At 36.1% G+C, this 16,993-nt stretch overlaps 1 protein-coding gene across 1 annotated transcript in view; it reads left to right on the top strand.

Moving 5' to 3' along the window:
• The window catches only part of LOC132699991 (bone morphogenetic protein receptor type-1B), a 174,608-nt gene that overhangs the window by 39,555 nt on the left and 118,060 nt on the right, over nucleotides 1-16,993 (top strand). The window lies entirely within an intron of this gene.

The raw sequence follows: 16,993 nt of genomic DNA, 5'->3' as shown, positions 1-16,993 counted from the left end.
CAAAGGATTTTTGAAATATTTTTTTAGGTGTCCTTTGAATCTAAGATTGGCGTCTTAGATGCTTGGCACCATTTTTAAAGTTTAATTTTGAGTTGCCGATCGTTCCATTTAATCTGTTCTTATCATTCCCAAACACCATAACGCACGATTTACTTATATTAAGTTTTAAGTTGTGGCGTTGAGACATCTGATCCGAATAAGATTTGATGTCCGGTTTTAATGATTGTGTTCAGCAACTGCTGATGAGTTTATTTGGCTTATGGTTTTTTCATGTTTATTGAGCCTGTCTCTCCAATGTATTATTTGCCGTATAACCATCGAATGCTGTGAACTCCTGGTTTCTCAAACCTAATTTTGTCTTTGACGTATCTAAGATGTTGAGATTAAGGAAATGTATTCGATACACTCGTTTCCACTGTTCAGCCGTTTTGTTTTGAAGCATTGTTGTATTCGAGATACTGATATCGACGTTGCCACTTGCGCAGTTTTCGACGTATTAGAAATTGGGGAAATTTTTGAACTTTCTGACGATTTACCACACTTACACGTATTAATTGCAAATCCCTGATTGGTAATCGGTTTCTAAGCCACTTTCAAGTCACATTTTAGTGCTCGTCACTGTAACCATCAAAAAACTCGGAAGCTTCAGGACCACCACTCACACTCAAAGCATCCATCACTTTCTGACTGAAATTCATATCACTAGACACTTTTTCAACTTACCCTTTCCGGGGTTGTCATGCTGTCATTTCACTACTCGAAAATTTTTTGTAGCGGGAAATTCGGCTACGTAGTATCAATTGAACGTTATTAATTTTTTATTCGGCATAATAAACGAAAGTAGTTTGTGTTCTTTTTTTTTTCGACAAGCTTTAAATCGACCTCGAATTATCGCGAATTATTTCGGCAAGAGCGTTTTCTTTTTTTTTGCAAAATGTAGTTGACCCAATTCTCGGGAGAGTAAAACCCACGGCATCCACCTACCTCTCTTATCGAAACGCACACACACTCAAAGCTCTCTCCGCGTCGAGTGTTATCTTAATGACATTATTAACGGAATTATACCGAAACAAGCGTTAAAACAAACGACAAGAAAAAAGGAAAGAGTGACATCGGGGGACACGTGTCGGCGGCCCGCGCCATTTGCATAATTATCGAAAACGGTATACAAGTGATCGCGGCGGGAAGAAACAATTAACAAATTTCGTCGGACGGAAGAACGAGAATTAAAAAAGCCGCGACCACGGCCCGGCTTGCAACGAAAAAAAAAATAGAAATATCAAGATGGCTTTCAAAAAATCGTCGGTGAGCGGGGCAAGTTCGTCGCAAATAGCGCGAATCACCTTTTGATTTTAAAAAGAAGGCGCTTCGCTGATTCTTGTAGGGACGCAATGTTTTTCTGTCGTGCTCCCGGGGACCACTATGGAACTTTCGCAAAATCGATGTACTGTCATTGTGAATACACCCTGTATAAAGTGTCTTTCACATCTCGTCGTACTTCAAAGTTTTACGGCACACAAATATTAAAATTTGTACTGGTAATTTTTTCAAATATCTTGCGTCCCCTGTATTATAGACGAAACCTTAAACTCTCTCTCGACACAGTTTACGATACTGTTCATATCAAATTATCATATCTTCAAAAGTTTTTCATAATTCATAATATTAGTATATAATTCCAACAATGTTCGAAATGGGGAATATAGCCCTGGATCTCCTTAATTTCCTGGTATCCGAATTTTTCCAATGTAGTAAATGGTTTTCAAAAAACTGCTTGTTTTCAAAAACCATGCAATACGTGGTAATAGTAAATGACGTCATCGCATCTAGATTGACGGCGAGAAATGGTGATTTTCATTTGGATTTTTTCAAATATCTCGAATAGCGTATGTGATAGACGAAAACCGTAAATACAAAAATTGTAGCCCTTGATACGGCCCATTACACTGTTTGAACGAATTTGCTATTGTTTGTACGAATTTTGATATACGGTTAATAATTTACTCTCTAAAAGAACGTTTTCAGGGTCTTTTAGATTTTCGTCGATAACTAAAACACCTTGTATATAATCGAAAAAATGCGTGAAGCAAAAGTTATAGCGCCCAATTTAAAGAGTCTAAATGCGGGTCTAGACTTCTACTTCTCTCCCAAGTCTGAAGTCGGTAGCTCCAAATTTGGGGTACTTATTATGTTTTTTAATATTGCACGGAATATCGCGAACACTGTACAATACTTAAAAACCGTAAATACAAAAGTTTAAGCTGTCTATATGGGCTATATCGTCGTGTAAGAGAAACTGACATCTAAAACACAGATTTCTCAGTTTTTTTGAATTTGCGGCGCACCCTGTATATTCTTGAAAAATTGTCAAGAATAATATGTGGAGCCGTATCATCTGTGTCTTCTGGTTTAAGATTTTTTTCAGTCTTGTAAACGGTTTCTGAAAAATGGTCTTTTTTGTATACACGTGATTTTTATTTTTTTTTAATACAAACCCTTGATGAAAACACAGGACCCAGTCCAAACGTAAGAAGAAAAGAAGAAGCATCACTAGTTTACAGCGTTCCATGCATATGCGACAAAGGATACATTGGAGATGCAGGACGAAAAATATCAACTATACTCACAGAACAGGAAAGAGCCTTACAAATAAACTCATCAGCAGTTGCCGAACATAATCACGAAACCGGACATTACATTTTATTGAATAAAACTAACATTCTTGCATGTGATCAATTCTACCGACGAAAAATCCAAGGGGCCAAACAATCTTAACCGCGACTCAGGTTCGTTCACCAATATGGTAATGAGTCCTCAAACTATATATAAGCAGGTGCAGAATAGAATGCGAGCCAGTTTCATTTAAACTCTGAGGAAGCCAACAGGACGATTGGCGGAAGATTTGTGGAGGTGACAATACCTGATATAGTAAAAAAAACATCAACAAAATTGTGCTGGAAGACGGCAGATTAAATATGCCTAGTATTTTAAAAAATATATTTTCCGCGTGAGAAGCGTGATGCGCTTGCTGACGTCTGAGCAAAAGTTGAAGGGAATTTGGCGCTCTACGAACAAAACCATTTCACTCCTGAATATTAAATTGGATTTGGGAGCAATCAGATATTTTCGGAGATATTTCCCACGCTTTGCATTTTGACGTTCGTCAGTTCTGACGGTCATGTCAGTGAATGAATTCGTGTTGTTTTGCAAAAATGTTCCCAAAAACTAACGGTCGTAGAAAAAGTGTAGTATGCAACACGGTAACGGTAAACTTTTTAAGTCACTCGTTTATTAAAAACTCGCTCCGCTGCGCTCCGCTCGTGTCAAATAAACTCGCGAGTCAAATACCGATTACCGCACTTGTTGCATAATATGCTATTACCGATTACCTTGAGAAGTGTAAAATCATCAATCCGAGGCATTTGTATGAAGCTTGTGAGTTATTAGTAGATTCCTCAATACAGGTAACCGATCTGTAGTTGAGTAAGACGAGTGGTGGGGCTGCCACCTTGGGGCTTCTCGACCTGCCCGTTTTTCTGTCGGAGTTGTCTTCTCTTAGCCAATCAGTCCCAGTTAGTTACAGGCGCCAGGAACTCGCCTCTCACCCTCTCTCGTCTGCTACATAACGTACATCCACTGTACGCCATGCACCCAGGAGCTACGCGACTATATACATACAGCCTTCGGGGACGTGAGAGTAGGATTCGTTGGCAGAGCTGAGTTCGATTCCTCGAACCTCTGACCCATTTGTCAGAAATCAGTAGGCTTTTCTCAGAGTTTTGTTACTGAATTGACATTGGCAACCAATTCAGTCTCTGAGACATTTTACCAACATTTAACGCCCATCAATAGCGAGTACTACGGGTATTTATTGGATCGATTGAACAAAGCAACACAGAGTCGGTAAAAATACTTGGTGAAGCCGACCCTGGATACGCCGATGGGATTTAAAGAATGACGCCTTTGCAAAACCAGATCGTATTTTAACACCGAAAAGGAGCGAGAGCATTGTTTCAGGTTTGGCAGCTTGTTTTGCGCGATTACGCGGCTGCCGTTTCTGCTTCGTTTGACGCCGACGGTGAAAGATGTTAGCCATGGTGCTGGGGTGGCGGAGAGACGAATTTGACATCGTCGATAACGCCGTCCGATCCGCCGAAGAAGCAACGCGGAAATTAAATCAGTTTAGTGTTTGATGGTGATGGAACGTTTCCTGTTGTCCGGGTTTCTGATCGTCCGTCCACTTTAGGCCAATTTAAAACCATTAAATGCGCGCCGCTACGTATTTTATATGCGCCGTTTAGGTACGGGACGCAACCCGTACTTTGGCTCCGTCCAATAATTCAATTTAGCTCTGGTCTATGCGGGTGCTTAAACGGCCGTCGGTAAATTGAACGGAAAGATTTTTCACGTCGGTAGACGACGACGTTAGTAATTGCTTAACGAGCCCTGATAGGAGCCGATAGAAATGTCTAGAAAGCTTTATAAGCTCGATGTGTGTTTTGGACATGTAGCCAATAATAGAATAGAAATTTTATTAACATTCAGGTACTTTATACAACAGATCGCACAGGGTGGGCACTTTATTAGGGGCCTGTACCTTTTCTCAGGAACTACTGATTTTAGAAAAAAAAGTTTATACAAAACTTTTATGGATTAAATTAAGTTTTAAAATTATTTATTTTTTATATGTACACAAGTGCTGGTTCGACATTAGTTTAAAAATTTTAAATTTAATTTTTAATATGTTTTTATATTTTTATAATCCTTGCCAAAAATAAAGGTAAATTTCGAATTCGAAATTCGATAAAAAACATTCAATCATGTCGGTTTTTTCTTGCACCGTATATATTTAAAACTTAAGTAATAATAATATTGCTTGATTAAAATCACATCTGTCAAACTGACTCTTTAAAATAATTAGGTGTCAGTATTTCGAAAACCATTAGATTTAGGTATAGGACATAAATATATACCAAATTATAGGTATTTTGATCCGCTTTAAGAAGGGATATTAAAAGCATGGGCGTCTCATATAAAAAAATACTGCAATTTGAAATTTAAAAAAATGTCCTTTAATTTAAGACATCCGGTATAATTTTAAAATACCTAGTCATCGCAGATCCTCGCAGGAAGTCTTCTGAAAATGTGTTTAAAATTTGATCAAGTAGCCGTTACTGCCTAAAAATATCAAAATATATTTAAAATTTTATAACTTATTTAAACTATAAAACTTTTGTATACACTTTTTCTTTCTAAAATCGGTAGTTCCTGAGAAAAGGTGCAGGGCCCTAATAAAGTGTCCACCCTGTACGTAAAAAATAATAATAATGCAAATGAAATATAGAACCAATCATATTGAAAAGTAACTGGGATTTATATTACACGCAAATATAATTATATTTCGTTCGAAAATTGTATGCCTAAGTAAAACCTTTTCATTTTTACCTTAAATTGTTTTGGTGGCATTTTGAAATTAGATTATGTTGTCCTTCCTTATGTGCTTGCTGCCTTCGTTCCAAAGGTTAGCAATCATCAAAGCTGTGCGTATTTTCGAAACCGCTGTTCTGAACACGTATTGGTACTGGTGGTGTTGAACCATTCGCGCAGATTTCTTAACCAGGTATGTCTTCATCTTCTCGCTGATCTTCTTCCACGTATCTTTGTAGAAATCGATATACGTAGTCCCCCGTTTAGTCGCCAGGTGGCCCCCACAGCTTTAAAGCTGAGCCAAAAATCTGTGGAATAACTAATCATACATGGTATACTCGTCATCTGTGGTCTTATCCACATTCTATTTTAAGGCCTGCTTATAAAAAATTTGCCAATGGTCATTTTAGTACTGTTCGGAACAGTCAATTGAGTGGGAATGGGTGATTTCTAATAGTCATCACACCTTCCCTCTCTTTTTTCTGCACCCATGAAATTCGTAATATTCTGCGATACACCCAGAGCTCCAATACTTCTATTTTCTTCACATCGTTTTTTCTGCAATGCCATAGTACAGCACTGATAAAAGATGACATCTCATGAGTCGTATTTCCAAGATCTCTACTGCAAAATACTTGTGTCAAAAAAGGCTTTATGTCCTAAGAACTATAGGCATTTTCATTAAAGAGAGTAATTGTAATTTCTAACTCTTTCAATAGGTTCAATAGGTCTGTCGATTTATCATTTCAGTTCAATCGCGTTAAAGGTACAGTGATACGGGGGTAATTGTAAAATTTTATGTCGATACTGTTCTTATCAATCACGGACTTTTTTCAGTTGAGCAGAAAATGCATAAACCTATGATATTGTAGGTACTTACAGTGCTATAATGGTAAAAAGTTTAGATTTGAATTTTCAATTGAATTGAATATCATATTTAAATATTCGTTTTTTTTGTTCGTTTTACTAATTGTAAATTTCACTGAACTGTTGCTTTTTACAACGAACAAACGTCAGCAATTTCGACTAAGCAAAAAACGACGCAGGAGGAATCCCGAAGTTTTGTAAAAAGTGTTACAGTAGCCTGGGGAAGTTTCTTTGAAAAATGAACTGTTAGGTTAATAACTTGCTGTGCCAAACGATGATGTATGGTTCACAGCTGATTTTCGAACCAACTAAGAAAGTTGGGTTTTCGATAAAAGTGCTAATGGTGCACCTTGAATGAATCTATTTTTATTGCCAGCCTGAAGTATGATATATATCCAAAAAAGGCATTTCATTTGTACCTTTGATACACTTTCACCACTAACTGTGGTAGTTTTAACACTTTCGTGATCGTCGTCTGGACGCGAGTGGTTAGAATCAAGAACTCCTCCTAATGAAACTATAATCTCCCAAACGCAACCAAATCGATTTGGCACCTTCACGTTTTTAGAGTAGTGTTACCAACTGAATCGCGAGGAGAAAATGTAAATTCCAATTAAATCAGTCCTTCGAATATTTCCATGGTTGATGATGATGAGTTGTAGGAATCGTATCATCGATGACATGACTAAAAATATCGAATGATATGAGCTATATATGATTTTGGAGATTGTCCCTAAGCTGAAGTGAATGAGATCTGGTATTATTACTATGCTGGTCACGAAAAAGTACACACATGGACCCAACTGTCGCCTGAAAGAAAAAACTACTACTGACGAGATTGAAATTAGGCATATGGTCTTTGGGTAATGGTGGGGTGTTAATTAAAGCATCTTTTTCGCGCCCAAATAAGGAGGAGAACGCATTAAGCTACATATTCATCTACCTCAGTTTTATGATATTTTAGGTTATCGGAAACCAGTAATGAGCGTTTGCACCAAAACGTTACTTACAGAAGTTGCTCAGCAGCAGAATGCTGGAAGGTATATCTCTAATATGTCTCCATGTCGATACCCTACTCTATAGACAAGACGACAAAAATTACAGGCTATGAAGTGAAACAAAGTGTGGAAGGACAAACCTATCACTAAAATAACGAAACATCGTCTAGTTTATGCTCTAATCTTCCCCAACGTACACAGCGGAAACATGGACTTTAAACAAAACGGATAACAACTGAATAGATTTTTTCTAAATAGACGACTCTTACGAATCTCGTGGTCAGAGCATCGGACCAAGGAATCCGTGGTACAAGAAATTGATCCGCCCAAGAGGCGGATCTTCAACTAGATGGGTAGACCAAAAAAAAAACCTTAATAAATATAAGACTGACACAAGCACTGCAAGCATGGAATCAACTGCTGAATCAAGTATGAATGCTGTCACCACATTCTTTGAAAAGGAAAATGAATAGAGGAGGAGGATGTCTCTACTGCTGAGGGAATAACATTTTAAACTCAACTATTTCTAATATCCATTTAGTGTTTTCGACTTTTTTGCCACGGAGTCTGCGTAACTCTTAAAATATCGCCTAGGTAACCAGCATTCTGTGTCTTGTTCAAATCTCTTTCTTCGTTTGCCCGTCCAAGGACTTCATCGTTCCGAATCACACATCCATGCTATTTTTCATGCCAAGGATGGTTGTTTTCGAAAACTGACGCGTCCATTTATTTATTTTTTTCGTTACGAACCACTTGGGCGTAAAGTAAAAGCACTGTGATAATAATTAACGTCAAAGTCTGGGGAGGGGACCGCGCGCGCGCATAAAATCTCGTTTACAGTTAAACTGGAATTAATAATTTCGCCGCACGCCGATTTATCGACGTTTCTATATATAGCCTAATTAATCGACGGGTCCGCTTTATAAATAAACACCCATTCGAGTCCACGAGAGAAAAGCCCATTCGCTCGACACGGTTACCTGTATATATATATATATATATATATATATATATATATATATATATATATATATATATATATATATATATATATATATATATATATATATATATATATATATATATATATATATATATATATACGCGGGGGAGTTACGCCCGGCCGGCCAGATCTCCCGATTCGAATCCCGTTGATTCGGAATGTTTTTCGGCCGGCACTTGCATAAATAAAAATAAACGTCGCGATAGCGAAAACAAACACGGCCATGTCAACGAGAGACGACTACTTAAATATTAGCCGATCTAACGAAGACGGATTAAGTCGGATCCGCGCGTGACGTTTTAATCACGCGTTTATTAGCACTACAAATATTTAATCGGGTCGCTATCGTGGCGAACGTTCATTTCTTCGAGAAAACGCGTCAGGCCATTGTGTTCCTCAAGGTTCCCGTCGCCACCTGCGCTCCGAATAAATTCTAGACGACTTCAATTGCGAGTTGTTCACGACAGACAGCACGAAATTTCAATAAAATTTTGGAAATTGGCAAATTGCTTCGAATCCTTCGCCGTTCATTTTGAAAGTGACTTAAATCCATTTATCTTTAATTTGAAATACTTAAGGTTTTGCGTTTTTACAAAATTAGAAATAACATAAAAAATACGTAAGATATATGATTGACTTGCAATGTTAAATCGCATTTAAGGGATTTAATTTTATACATCCTGTTAAAAAATCGCCATTATCAAGTGTATGATATGACCTTGCTTACCTTAAAAGGACTTAGGTCACTTTTAAATTAAAAACATGTTTCGTTACAAAAAGTGAAAGAGCTTAAGTCCTTTACATATTTGATTTAAAGTAGTTTTGGTGTTCCGGAGGTATATATCGCAATAAGTCCATCATGTGTCTGTATTTTAGTGATGTGATGCTTCTTATACTTTTATAAGGGGTGTTTTTTTTTCGACGTATAGAACTTTAAGTTGCAATAAAACAACGATGGATTATTCGATTGACATGAATTTTATTTATCCGAAAGATGATCTTGTGGCATTACATTTTAAATATGATTTCTGGCATATGACCGCCACGGCTGGCGCGGATGTAGTCCAATCTGGACGTCCAATTTTCGATGACTTTTTCCAACATTTGTGGCCGTATATCGGCAATAACACGGCGAATGTTGTCTTCCAAATGGTCAAGCGTTTGTGGCTTAACCGCATAGACCAATGACTTTACATAGCCCCACAGAAAGTAGTCTAGTGGTGTTAAATCACAAGATCTTGGAGGACAATTCACAAGTCCAAAACGTGAAATTAGGCGGTCACCAAACGTGTCTTTCAATAAATCGATTGTGGCACGAGCTGTGTGACATGTTGCACCGTCTTGTTGAAACCACATCTCCCGGACATGATGGTTATTCAATTCAGGAATGAAAGAGTTAGTAATCATAGCTCTATACCGATCACCATTGACTGTAACGTTCTGGCCATCATCGTTTTTGGAGAAGTACGGACCAATGATTCCACCAGCCCATAAAGCGCACCAAACAGTCAATTTTTCTGGCTGTGACGGTGTTTGGACATACACTTGAGGATTAGCTTCGCTCCAAATGCGGCAGTTTTGTTTGTTGACGTAGCCATTCAACCAGAAGTGCGCTTCGTCGCTTATGAAAATCTGGAACAACGGCAATCTCGTTTTGGGCCCATTCGACGAATCTACGCCTTACTTGATGAATTCATGATGAATTGCCAAACCAAACTGAGAATAAATCACTTGACAGCTGTTAAATCGGTCGCCATCTTGAACAGTAATGCCAACTTAACGTTCTATACATCTTATACATGTACATATACTCATTATAACGATGGCAATACAATATTCCCAAATTTTTTAGGTCTACCCCGACGTGCCAATAAATCAAGAATTTTAAATTCTGCATTCTCATCCATGGTTGTTATATATAAAATTTTATATGGTTCAGTTTATTTTTTCTCCGTTGGTATTTCTGGATCTTTTGCAAACTGCTTCTTCCAAGGGTCTCCTTCCAAGGGAATCCTCTATTTTCATTTCATTTAGTATGAAAGTATTACCTTTTCTACGTTTTTTTATTATATTTTAATAATTTTGCTTATTAAAGTGTTCTAAGTTCCAAAACATTTCGAAAATTCTTTTTTCATTGCATTCATTTAAATTTTTCACGCAGTCTTTTCGTCATTGGCAATCTTCATTTTGAAAAACTTTGGCAGGAATAATTTTTCCCGATTGTGTATCGTATCTATTCCCTGAATTCCGTTTAATTTTACGAATTTTCTGAATTTAAGTACCACTTCTGTGTTCTCTGAATCCTTCTTCCTCGGTTGAAGAAAAATTAAATATTCTTTTTTAAATTTCAATTTAATATCAAAACGTAATTTGAATTAGCTTCATCACTGCTTTCAACATTTGGGCGACACTTTTTGACATCGTCAATAAAAAGTGGACTTAGGTCACTTTGAAAATTAGATTTTGAAAATGTACTAAGTATAGTTCAATACCGATTTTTTTTTTTGACAGTTCAGCATAAATTATAAATATCACCAGTGTGCCAACTTGATAAAAGATGAAAATTAAACTTTCAATAACCGTCAACTTTATATTTTTCTGAAAACATTTTGGTGAGTTACTTGATCCATTGTGCCAATTTTTCGTAAAAATAATTTAAAAAAATTAAAAAATATATATATTGAAATGGCTCCATTTCATTGGCCACCACTGTATTGTACTTATAAGCGTCGGTATCTCAAAAAAATTGGAAAAGAAGAATAGTAAACAGCAGAACAAAAAGAATAAGAAGAAGAAGAATAATATTTTATGGAGGACACAATATCTGCTTTTGTGTAAGATTGCTTAGGAAATAATTAGAAAGAAACACGTGAAAGTTAAAAAACTAAACTTGATCCAAGAAAATTGTATATATTGGAGAAACGGCCTCCTACATTTTAGACTAGGGGGAGAAAAAATTGTTTCATGATATTATAATGTTCTGAACCGGATTTTCCTTCAAACTAGAAAAAGAAAACTTCTTAGACAGTAGTCTAATATTCCTAGTAAGCATATAGGGAAAAAAGTGAAGATAGCCAGAATTCACCTGAGGACCAACAAAATTCTAATATTAAAGCTAAAACTTAAATTTAGAAATAATGTTTTCAATTTATAGTTTTTTTTCTTGTGTAACAGTATATTATGCGGGAGATTTGATAAGCGTCATTTTAGTGCTTAATAAACGAATGACTGTTCCGGTATTTTAGTCACGGTTTCTGTTAGTTCTGACAGTCACTTCACTCGCCATTTTTGTATTCGTACTGTTTTGCAGCACTAATTTTATAAGAATTGTATTGTAAAACTTTTTGCATAATATAGTTATGTCCTTTGAACCTTTTTTTTGAAAAGCCTACGCCACTGGAATATCGATTTTGTGCGACAAGAAGACGTATATTTTAGAACGGAACAGTTACATCGTTTTAACCACTAAGTAGTCACGAAGAGTCATATATAATTATCAAAACGTCTACGCTGCTGATTGCGCGGGTGTCAGGTTCTTTTTTTTTTCAAACCCCAATCCTGTTTTCTATTTCGGTGCGTGCGTGTATTTCCATCTCACCTCTCGCGTACGGTATGGATAGATGTCTTTTTGGCTTTGCGAAAAAAAATGGCGAGATGATGTATTTATAGATATACCCCGAATGCCCTTGCGGTGCGGATGAGACCCCAATCCCGCTTTGGTGATTGACGTCCGATCTGGAATGAACGAGATGCGTTTCTTTATTTATCCCCATTTCGTCCGTTTGTATTGTAATCTTAATTATGGTTCATTTTCGACTTGACAGTTTAAGTGCGCACTCCGGTACAAGTAATTATTGTGCACAAGCGAACTCGAAAGCTACCGTATGTATATACTTAAACGTTGGAAGGTATAATTTTGTTTGAGTTTGTATAAAAATAAGAGTAATTTCATATGATTTTTTTACTTATAAGTATGTTAGTTCATGTAAAAACCTTTCGTACCGAGTTATATGTACACCAAAAAATTAAATTGCAGCCATTTTTCTTCTGTCGCGTAAGGTTAAGGTGCTCAATTAACATTGTTGATAAAGTAGGGCGAGTAAATAGGCAATACAAACACTTTGCAATGCAATGTCTACAAAATATGCGTTCAAACAAAATTTTATTTTCATGATAAGAACAATTTTGTTGGTCCGGGTAAAATTTTCAAGTTATACTTTGGTTGTGGTTTAATCGCCTCGGCGTTTCTCTAGTGTTATTCATTAAATAATGAAAGTTTTTATAATTTTTCCTTTATTAACAAAACTTTTCGCTGCCCGTCATATGTTAAGCTAAACAAATTTGCTTGTTTATTTGCTATTAGCTTTGAAGAGAATTAAATATAACAAAAGGGTTCGTAATGTGCGTCTCTCATGACCTGTTTCTGGAGAAGCTTGGCAGATATGGTGTCCGTGGTCCCCCTCAGGATCTTACCCAGTCATATTTAACTGACAGAAGACAGTGTGTCGTCTTTAACAATAACATATCGGAGTTGAGAATTGTGAGCAGTGGCGTGCCTCAGGGCTCCGTCTTGGGTCCGCTACTGTTCACTATTTACATCAATGACTTGTATCATTTTTTGTTCGCCAATTCCTTGTCTGTATATTTATTATCAATAATTAGAAATACACAAAAACATAGACAGCTTGAGTCAGAACTCCCCTTACCATGACTATTTAACTAGAAATAACAAGCTGCTTCGTGCTTCAAGATTCAAATATACAAAAAGTCAAAAAATTCACTAAACTTAAACTTGTACAATAAACTACCAACTAACGTGAAAGTCCTAAGTAATAGAAAATTAAAAAAAAAAACATCTTAACCTTTCTTAAAAGGCACTGCTTTTACTCGGTCGTTGAATACATGGGTACATCCGCTGTGACTGAAGTCAAAGAAGCGCCTGTAAACGGTGTGAATGTGCAATGACTTTCTATAATTTTCTTGATGTTGCTTCCTTTTGTTTATTTATATAAACGTCCTGTACTTTGTTATATACACCGTCCTATTCTTATGTATTATACATTTTGTATATAATTTATTCATTGTCTTGTTTTTTATAAGAACAAAACGTGGTCAATAAATTCTATTCTATTCTATTCTATTCTATTTTATAGCTTTTGACTTGTATCATGCTAAAACGCGGTATTGTACATATATACATATACATATAAACGTACTCACTAAAGCATTGCAAATACTTATACAACTTAGAAGTGGTGTAATTTTATTATTAGAAAACTTATAAAACTGAGTTTGCACTTTATAATTACAGATTTGATGTAATAATACACTCTTAGTTCTAAAGGTACATTAAAAAAATTCCCATGGTAAATGTATAATACATGTTGGGAAGATGTAGTTTTACAGATACAGGTTATCAATTACTTAATGTGTAATTTTGCTTTTTTTTTCAGTGTACATGAATGTACACAGTGTTTGGTATCGAATTTGTCCCCAAGCATTTATCAAAATCTGGTGTAACTAAAAATACCAAGAAGAACACCTTTAAAAACAAGTATAGGGAAATGCATAGGCAATCGATGTCATGAGTTCAAGACAAGACATCAAAGACAAAATTCCGGTTACAGCATTCCATGCATTCAGCGGTTGCCGGACGTCAAATCTTATTCGACCAAAATAAATCTTTGCATGTCCATCAAAGAAAAATCTGAGAATCCATTGAAATCTCTAAACAACCAAACAATCTTAGTGGCTATTCAGATCTTTACCGTTCACCAATTCATATGGAATCAATCATTCGAGACAATGTTCATATATCATATATTCAAATATTGTAAATAAGCAGGAGTATAATGCCAATTCCAGTTAAGTTCTGAAGATGGTTGCTGAAACATCAGCAAGTTCTCTTCATCACCTACCTACGTAGGAGGAATCTAACTTTTTTAAATAGTAATAACTATATTTTCATCGTTCTCAATAAATAGTAAACTTTTTTTTTCCAATTTGTTTCATCATCCAGAATTTCTCCTGATCTTCCTGTTTTTTTTTTAGGAGGTTCCACTCGGCCTGCCTATAATCTCACGTCAGTTATATATTTCAAAATAACGGCTATTGCTTGAGATACAAGTTATAAAGTGCCTTGATTTTGATTGCGTTTAGGAAATTTCGTTGTCCTTTTAAGGTTTTGGTTTCGCCATTAGAGGGACTTCACTGAGGGTTTGGCTGCGGCAATTTAGAATATGGTAATACGCTTAGAAAATGTTGTTGTCCTTTTTTTTTGGGTTTTCATTTAGGATATGTCTATGTTTTCAAAAGAACCTTCGTCGTTAAAGGGATTTGACTTAGTGCATCGCTGCGACAATAATTTTGGATTGTCTAGATGTCAAAATAAGTGTTATTACTTGTTGTTAAGTGCTGTGATTTAGAATAGACTTAGACTTAGAACATTTCGTCGTTTTTTTATGGTTTATATTTAAGGTATGTCTATGGCAATAAGTTTCCAAAATTCATTAAAGGGATTTGACGTCTAGATGTCAAAATAAGTGCTATTAGTTGTGCTTTGATTTAGAAAAAAGTTCCGTTGTCTGTTAATGGTTTATGGTATATTTAGGATATGTCTATGGCAATAAGTTTCCAAAAGAACATTCGTCGTTACAGGGATTTGACTTAGTTTATGGCTGCGGCAGTAAGTTTAGAGTGTCTAGATGTCAAAATATGTTTTATATTAGTTGTTGTCAAGTGCTAAGTTGGTAAGGAGTCTCTAAATTCGTTATTTTGCTGTTGGTGTCATGTCCGATTTTGTGGACATTACTACGTTTCTCGAATTCACGCAGTTATACGACTTGTTAATTAAAAATGTTAAACGAATTCGAATTTTATAAGAAATTTAAACGAACCTCTGAGATACGTTAAACCCAAAGCGACGGGAAGCGTAGGCGAGCAGTAACGGCACTTTCTATCTCCCTGCTCGGACGGGTTTCGCAAAAAGCGTACAACCGCGTTTAGATTTAACTAATTGATCGTCATCCAAATCCGGCCGTTGAACCGGTTACCGGGTAGAAAAACCGCCGCCGCCGCCGCCGCCTCCGCCCGCCACTCGCCGCAAGCGGCAATAAGGAAGACTGCCTATTTTCGGACCGCAGGTTCCCATTTTCTATGACAAACGATCGTACCGATTTTTTGACACTCCTAATAGGTCGGGACGTTGTTGTTTCGACGACGGCAGCGGGGGCGGGGGCGGCGCGAACACGACGACGCTACTGTCAAAAGCGCGAATTAACGGCCACCAACTGCGGGCCGTTTGTTTTACGAAACTGACCGCGGTCACTATTTTGAAAACACTGCGTTTTCGCGTCTATTTTAAGAACGAAGAATGCAATTTTTCAAAAAATTAACTTGTATTTACTTGCAAATAGCGAGAAAACAACTCGTAACAGGTATGCCGGTCCAAAGTGCGAACTAATTTTGTGAACAAATTTCTGCTAAAACTCTTCACGAATTGATGAAATACACTCGGATATTTAGGTAAACAGCTTTAAAATTTATCTCTGCTATTTATTTACTACCCTAACCTCAACTCAATGTCTGACGGTCGTCTAGCAGCTGCGTTGAATTTCGTTCCACAATTTCCAACCGCCGAAATTATATTCTTTAGTTAAATTACATAAACAATATATGCCCATTAGACCAGTCGTGTCTTATGTTACAGATCCAGCAGTTAAACTCTCAACAAAATTAGTAAATATTTTAAAGTTCCACACAGATTTTAAACCAAAATTTGCAATAAAAAATTCTTTTGGATTAATCAACAAAAGTAAAGATATCAAAATCCCTTCTAACGCAACACTATTGGCTTTTGATGTACATAACTTATTTCCCAATATTCCACCTATGGATATGATAGATTTAGTAGATTTCACCCTCACTCGGAAACAGGTTAACCCATGAGTGAAACAAGATTTATTAGATTACTTAATAATATCTTTAGACCAAAATTATTTTGAATTTAATGGACAGATTTACATCTCTAAGGAAGGTTTGATTATGGGAAACCCACTTAGTCCTTTGTTAACCGAGATTTTTATGGATAATTTGGATAATTGGTATAGATATGTGTCTTTGCTTGCTTTGTTGGACAGACAAGTGAATTATTTTTTAAATTGCATTAACTCATTACATAATCGTATAAAAATCACTATCGAGGTTGAACAGGATAACTCTATTAATTTTTTAGACTTAACTATTACGAAAACGCAAGACAAATTAGATTTTCCCATTTATCATGAACCTTCACACACAGGCACAGTCATACATAATAGCTCAAATCACCCTTATGCACACAAAATGGCTGCATTTCACTCTTTTATACACAGACTTCTTAATACGCCACTCTCAACAGAAAATTACAACAAAGAACTTAATATCATTAAACAAATTGCACTGAACAACGACTATAATCTTTCTATTATAGATAAAATTATAAATGAAAAACAAATCCAGACAACAGTAAACTCTATTTATCCGAAACCTAATACAGAACACGAACAATTTAAAACAATTACATACATAGGAGAAGCTAGTGAAAAAGTTTCAAAACATTTGTTAAAATGTGGTTTAAAAATAGCTTTCACAACTAGCAACACAATAGGAAAATATTTAAAAAACAATAAAACGAAATGTCCAAAATCTCAAAAATCAG

The sequence above is a fragment of the Cylas formicarius genome, unplaced genomic scaffold, assembly GCF_029955315.1.
Source record: "Cylas formicarius isolate icCylForm1 unplaced genomic scaffold, icCylForm1.1 PGA_scaffold_3__17_contigs__length_32017465, whole genome shotgun sequence".
Lineage (NCBI taxonomy): Eukaryota > Metazoa > Arthropoda > Insecta > Coleoptera > Brentidae > Cylas > Cylas formicarius.
The sequence above is the reverse complement of the archived record's forward strand: the minus strand, read 5'-3'. Positions and strand labels throughout refer to the sequence as shown.